The sequence below is a fragment of the Canis lupus genome, chromosome 24 (assembly GCF_048164855.1).
Source record: "Canis lupus baileyi chromosome 24, mCanLup2.hap1, whole genome shotgun sequence".
Classification (NCBI taxonomy): domain Eukaryota; kingdom Metazoa; phylum Chordata; class Mammalia; order Carnivora; family Canidae; genus Canis; species Canis lupus.
Window position 1 is genome coordinate 32,862,223 of NC_132861.1, and position 7,791 is coordinate 32,870,013.

Genomic DNA, 7,791 nt, shown 5'->3' on the forward strand with positions numbered 1-7,791 from the left:
CCTTCTGGATCATTGGTAGGAATGTAGACTGGTACAGCTCCAATGGAAAATACCATGGAGGTTCCTCAAAAAATTCAAAATGGAATTACTATATGATCCAGCAATCCCACTTCTGAGTGCATACCCAAAGGAACTGAGAACAAGTTCTCAAAGAAATTTGTATACCTATGTTCATTTTAGCACTATTCACAATATAGCCAAGAGGTAAAGCTAAGTGCCAATCAACATTTGAACTGATAAAGAAAAATGTGGTGTGTGGATAAAGATGTGATATATGCACATACGCACACACGATGGAATATCATTCAGCCTTAAAAAACTGGGATCCCTGGGTGGCTCAGCGGTTTAGCACCTGCCTTTGGCCCAGGGCACGATCCTGGAGTCCCGGGATCAAGTCCCACGTCGGGCTCCCAGCATGGAGCCTGATTCTCCCTCCTCCTGTGTCTCTGCGTGTCTCTCTGTATCTATCATAAATAAAATAAATAAATAAATAAATAAATACATCTTTTTTTAAAAAAGAAGGAAACTCTTTTTAAGCTAAAACATGGATGTCATAAGCTACAACATGGATGAACCTGGAGGACATTACATTCAGGAAAATAGGCCAGTCACAAAAATACTTCCATATGATAATACGAGGTGTTTAGAATAGTCAAATTCATAGAGACAATGCAATACATAGAGAAAATACAGCGGTTGCAGGGACTGGGGGTTGGGGGAAATGGAGAGACGTTGGTTAATGGGTGCAGAGTTTCAGTTTTGCAAGATGGAAGAGTTCCAGAGATCTGTTGCACAACAACGTCCATATAGTTAAGACTACCGAGCTGCACACTTAAAAGAGGTAAGATGACTCAAAAGGGATCACAGATCTAAATGTAAAATGCAACCTTACAGAAGCTGAGAAAACATAAGAGAAAATCAAGATGACCTTGAGTCTGGTGATGACTTTTTAGATAAGACACCGAAGGCACAGTCCTTGAAAGAAAGGATTAATAAGCTGGACTTCATTAAAATTAAAATTTTCTGCTCTGTGAAGGATAATGTCAACAGAATGAAAAGACAAGCCATAGATTTGAGAAAAAGAATTTACAAAAGACACATCTGACAAGGACTGCTAGCCAAAATATACAAAGAACTCTTTAACCACAACAATAAGAAAGCAAACAACTCAATTAAAATGGGCCAGACCTTAACAGACACCTCACCAAGGAAGATACACAGATGGCAAATAAGTATGTGAAAATGTAATCCACATCATATGTCATCAGAGATAGACAAATGTAAAGAACAGTAAGTACCTCTACACAATTATTAAAATGGCTAAAATCCAGAACACTGCCCATCCCAAACACTGGTAAGAATGTGGTGCCACAGAAACTCTCATTCATTGTTGGTTGGAATACAAAATAGTACAGGGACTTTGGAGGGCAGTTTGGCAGTTTCATACAAAATTAAACATACTCTTACTGTATGATCCAGCAGTCACACTGCTTGGTATTTACCCAAAGGGGCTGAAAACTTATGCCCACACAAACTTGCACACTGATGTCTGTGCAATTTTGTTCATAATTGCCAAAACTCAGAAGCAACCAAGATGTCCTTCAGTAGATGAAGAGAGAAACTGTGGTACATTCGGACAATGGAATATTCAGTGACTTTAAGCCTCTTTTAAAAGACTTATTTATTTTAGGGAGACAGTGTGAGAGATGGGGAAAGAGAGGGGGGAGGGAGAGAGAGAGAGAGAGAGAGAGAAGCAGCATGGAACCCAACATGGGGCTCAATCCCACCACCCAGAGATCATGACCTGAGCCAAAATCAAGAGTCAGAGACACCCAGGTGCCCCTATTCAGCAACTTTAAAAATGGGTTCTGAAGCCATTAAGAGAGAAGGAAACTTAAATGCATGTTATTGAGTGAAAGAAACCCATCTGAAAATGCTATGTACAGTATGATTCCAACTATATCACGTTCTGGGAAAGGCAAAAGTATGGAGACAGTAGGAAGATCAGTGGTTGCCAGGGTCAGGAGAGGGAGGGATGAGTAGGAGGAGCACAGGGATTTTAAGGCAATGTGTGATACTGTAATGACCGTTCCATGTCAGTGTACGTTCGTCCAAACCCACAGAACATACATCAAGGGTGAGCCCTAATGTGAACTATGGACATTGGATGATGATGTCACTGTAGGTTCATCAACAGGAACAAATGGACCCCTCTGCTGGGGGATGCTGAGAGTGGGGGAGGCTGTGCATATGTAGATTGGGGGGCATACAGGAACTCGGTATCTCCCACTCAGTTTTGCTGCGAACCTAAAACTGCTCTAAAAAATAAAGTATACTAAAAAATCATTGAAAAAGTGGCTAAGATGGTAAATTTAGTTGTGTGTTTTACTATAATGAAAAAACAACACTCCTTTGGTCTCTGAGGGACTAAGCAAACATCAGTTTGAGTCTGCTTCTCCCTCTGCCTTGTCTCATGGTGACCCTGCACTTGCACTCCTTTCCATGTCGGAACAGTCGACCACTCTACAAATCTTGGTGGAAGAGAGGAGTGTAAGAGACCATCCCCAGCTCGACTCACTTTCCCAGCCCCTCCTGGGGATGGGACACAATCTCCCAGTCGACATATCCTTAAAGGATTTTGGCTCAGGGACTGGGAACATAGGAGGAATGAGGAAATTTACTTCTTTCAGGTAGAAGCAGTGGTGTGGTGGCTCCTGGGACATAAGCAGTTTTGGTGGTGGCAGCAGCCATGGCTACCCAATGAGGTCCTGGGGATAGAATTAAAAAGCACTTCCCCTTGTGCTTTAACTTTTTAATAGACACTATAGCACCCGAGTGAGACTGTACCAGAAACTACTAGTCAGTGTTGACTAATACGACAGCTATAAATCTGGTGTCCTGGAAGAGTCCCTGGCACACAGCATGTATAAAGTGAATGTTTGCTGGCTTAAAGAATGCATGAAACAAAACGGTCCTGGTACACCTGGGGGGCTCAGTGGTTGAGTGTCTGCCTTTGGCTCAGGTCCTCTTCCCGAGTCCTAGGATGGAGTCCCACACTGGGCTCCCCATAGGGAGCCTGCGTCTCTCTCCATGATGTCTCTGCATCTCTCTCTGTGCCTCTCATGAATAAATAAATAAAATCTTTAAAAAAAATTTTTTAAAGGGTCCTGTGTGCCTTTGTGGACTGAGGCACCCTTATTCTTACAGAGAACAATTTTTAAGACAGCCATTCTCCTTACATTTAAATGGCAAAAATCACAAATATTAAGCCAGTTTGGAAAATGCTGTATTGGCTGATATTGAAAATTCCTTAAAGATTGCACCCACCGCATTACCATTTGGTTTCTTTCCCCACTAGAAAAAAGTCCCAGACGCCAAAGAATTGAATTGGCCCAGCAACCAGGGAGCATGCATTATGTGAAGGACAGTTCACTTGGAGGAAAGTGTCACCTAGCTATGGGCTGAAACCCAAAGGTATTCAGGAGATGTTCTATGAGAAAGAATGCAGGGCAGAGACCTGGTTCATTTACTGAACCTAGATTTTCTTTTCTGTAAAACCCAAAGAGCAATCACCTCAAATAGATTGTTATGGGGTTTAAAGAATGTTAAGATCTCCAAAGTCCATGTCTGGCCCATGCTTACCACTCCCTCCATGTTTCCATATTTCCTCCCTCTCTCTACTCCTCCCTTCTCTGCTTCTCTCTCTTCACTCAAAACAGTGATCTGTTTATTAAATTATATGGCAAGCGCAGCAATGTTTAAGAAACCAGAGATACTGACAGTTTGTCATGAGATTCTCACCCTGAATTACATCCCCCCAAACATGGATTCTTTGGCAGGAACATGGGAGCATTTCTAAAAGCACAGATGATATGAAGATTAACTTTCAGAAATGGTTAAAATGTTCATGAATTTCCTTTTTCGGATTTATTCATGATGCTGAACCTGGTGATGACCAAATGGATAGCTTGAAGCTCAAAAATCTGCCTCTACCCAAGGATCATAAGTGTTGCCAAATGTAATAAAATGTGCCACGCTGACAACACTGCCCAGTGCTTGATCCCATTCTGCTTATTTCCTACATCTACTGGTAAAACCGTTGACAAGTATTTTCAAGAATATTAATGATTGCATAACACTTTGGTTAGAAGCTTTTTTCAGGATATAAATTGATATTGCAGGATTATTTCAAGAAAACCAAGACACCCCAGATGCTTGATTAAAAAGAGACGGGGGCCCTGGAAAGTGCTTTTGCTTCAAATTGGCATCCTGACTCTGTCATCTATTAAGGCGGGATGAGGGCTAGTTATTGAACACCTCTGAGCCTTGGTTCCTTTGACAATAAAATTACCTAAAGCACTCTATTAACTGACAGCCACCACAAAGCTCAGCAAAAAGAAAATCCTCAACAGATGCAGTTTTTCTCAACAGGCAGTGGAGATAAGTTGTAGGAAACTCGCCCCACCTTTCTCTGTAGGCTGAATTTTAGTTCAGACACCTCCCACGCGCAGTCATCTCATTGCAAGACATCTAATTCAATCCCATCCCATAAACAAGGTTACATGGCAAAAATGAATCAACCTCATGTTTAACGTCATGCTGGCCAATCCCGCAGTAACCCTAATACCATTATTGAAACAAACAGCCACAAGAGTCACTTCTGCATGTGACAATTCTAATACAGGACTCACAGGGCACCCTCCCAGCTAGAGTGAAGAGAACATTCTGGGTTTAGCCAGAATCTTAAGTAATCATTTTGACCTGTGCCACTTCAGGAGATTACATGTGTCTGTGAGCTCTATTCTTTTCCTTAACTATTTCTTAAGCATTTTCCTCTTTTGTCTCAAAAATAAAACTTCAAAAATCTGGTGCCATTGTATGCAACACTTCTTAAAAGTGCAATCCCTCCTGACTCCTGGGTTATTTCAAAATACTCTATTCTTGCTATTCCACTTAAGGTAAATTAACTAAAACTAGCCCAAAACCAGGTTGGTTTTTGGTTTGTAGTTTTTTGTGTGTCAAAAATAAAATTCAGTCATTTTTCAGTATTTTTAGCATGCATCATATGACAACCATTGTGTCATTTCTGGGATGGTGGGGAAATGATATGCCGCTAGTCTAGAGGACCTCACAGCCCATGAGGAAAACAGACAAGAGGAAAAGAATCCTAATTCAGGGCAAATGGGAGTAAATGCCAGATGTTCTGGGGGATTTCTGGAGAGGCACCTAACCAGGCTGGGTGTGGAGGTGTGTGTGATGGTTGTTAAGAAGGTTTCCCAGAGGAAGTGAACTGTGAGCTGAGCCGTAAAATATGGAGGATGAGGGATTGGGGAAAGGAGATTCCTGGCTCAGGAAAGAGCACTTACAAAGGCCACCGGCTAGCAGAGCACGAAGGTACGTTCACAAGTGGGGGAGGTGGTGGGGGGCAACTGTGAAGTGAGGCCAGAGACGATCAGGGCCAAAGGATGAAGACTAGGCAGCAAATTTAGGAACTTTATCCTTAGGACAATAGGGAGGCCTTTAATAGTTTTAAGTGATAGTGATAGGATCAGATTTTATTAATTTATTTATTTGAGAGAGAACACCCACGCAGGTGACGGGGGGGGGGGGCAGGGGTTCGGGAGAGGGAGAGAGAATCCCAAGCAGACTCCCCACTCAGTGCGAACCCTGAGATCATGACCTGAGCCAAAACCAAGAGTCAGATGCTCAACCGACTGTGCCACCCGGTGCCTCTTGATTTGAATTTTAGAACAGTTACTATGGCTGCTTAGAATATAGAGCCACAGAGACCAGCTGGGAAGCTCCTGTAGTGACCCACAAAGCCTTGGGGCAGTGGCATGGATTAAGGCAGCAGAGGTGGGAAGCAGCAGCTGGAGCTGAGATATTTTGAAGGTGGAATTAACAGGCATGGTGACTGGATGCATGGGTGGAGAACAGGCAAGTTTCTGATTTGGGCAACTGAAGGAATACTTGTGCTATTGACAAAAAAATGACAAGAAGAGGGGTGCATGAAAGGAAGAAGAAGAGATGGGGATGACAAGTTCAGGACGTGCGAAGTTTGAAATAGCATGTCTAACGGGCAGTTGGACAGAAGGGTCTGGAGCCCAACACAGACCTGGCTTGATTACAGCTGTAGGCATCACCGTCATTTACCCATGGGTCAGTGACACACACACCAAGGCTGAGCGTCACAATCACTTTGGGAGCATTTAAAAAAAAAAAGCCATTTGTTTCATAAAATATATCCACAATTTTTCTGTACTCATGCTGGGAGTGGAGGACAGGACAGTGCTGGAGTGGAGTACAGGTAAAACTCACTGAGGTTGGGGAAATAAAGCTTTGACTTTTTGTTTCTTGAGCATTTCAAAAAATGATACAAACTGCAGAGGAGGTGTATCTTTTACTAAGCAGTAACCAATTAATTTTAATATGATTTGTACTGTTTCCCTCAGCCCAAGTTTTCAACACCATCCCACTTAAGCAAACTTCAAATTTGCATTTCAAAGTGTAAGAATTGATCAGCAGCTTCACCAGCCGTTAGCACTTCTTCAAAACCCCTTGAAATACACCCAAACTTTTTTCAGTTATTTATAAGATTTTCTTTTTACTTATTCATTTGAGACAGAGAGGGAGAGAGAGGGAGAGAGAGGGAGAGAGAGGGAGAGAGATAGAGAGGAGAGAGAGAGAGAGAGCGCGCACAAGCAGGGGAGCGGCAGAGGGAGAGGGAGAAGCAGATTTCCCACTGGGCAGGGAGCCTGACCAGGGCTCGATCCCAGGACCCTGAGATCATGACCTGAGCCAAAAGCAGATGCTTAGCCGTCTGAGCCACCCAGGCACCCTCTTTTTTTTTTTTTTAAGATTTTTTATCATGTATTCATTTGAGACAGAGAGATACAGAGAGCATGAGCAGGGGATAGGCAGAGGGAGAAGCAGTCATTTATAAAACTTGCTATCGTCTATTAACTTCTGATGAGCTCTGTCTTCTCAGCTGCAGAAATAAAAACTTTGTCAAAACTTTTCACCTTTACCTGAATTAACTGGCTCATTTCATGACCTTGGTATTTGTATTTCTACCATTCCAAAGTAAAGTAGGAAATAATAATAAATGAAGCAGAGGACATGTTCATCTTTACAAACTGCTCTTCACATTCTAAACAAGGATTTCACTAAATTTTATTATTAGTCTACAAAAGTGGTTAATACTTTGAACTTCTACCCCTCATGGAGCAGAAGTACAAAAATCATTTCAGGGCTAAAACACCTAAAAGTTAAAATGTCACAAATGGGGCTTAATAGTTTATTGAGGATTATTCATTTGGATTTGTAATGTTAGCTTACCTAAACTTAGAATTTATAGCTTTTTCCCTGAATTCTGGTTATCTTGGTCTGTTTAACAAAAGGCATAAAGGAGACATTTAGAATAAACAAACACATTCTTGTTCTACTACCAAATATAAGGTATTACTTCTAAGATTCCAGAATGGCTATACCTAATTCAGCCATTCTCAATCCTGCTTTTTAGATTGTGGTTTACTAGTAGCAATGACAGAATTAAAGGTCCCAAGAGGAACACCCGGGTGGTTCAGTGGTTGAACGTCTGCCTTTGGCTCAGGTCGTGATCCTGGGGTCCTGGAATCGAGTCCCACATCAGGCTCCTGGCAGTGAGCATGCTTCTCCCTCTGTTTGTGTCTCTGCCCCTCTGTCTCTCTCATGAATGGATAAATAAAATCTTAAAAAAAAAAAAGGTCCCAAGAGATCACTTAGTCCAATCTAAGGCAGCTGAAGCTCAAA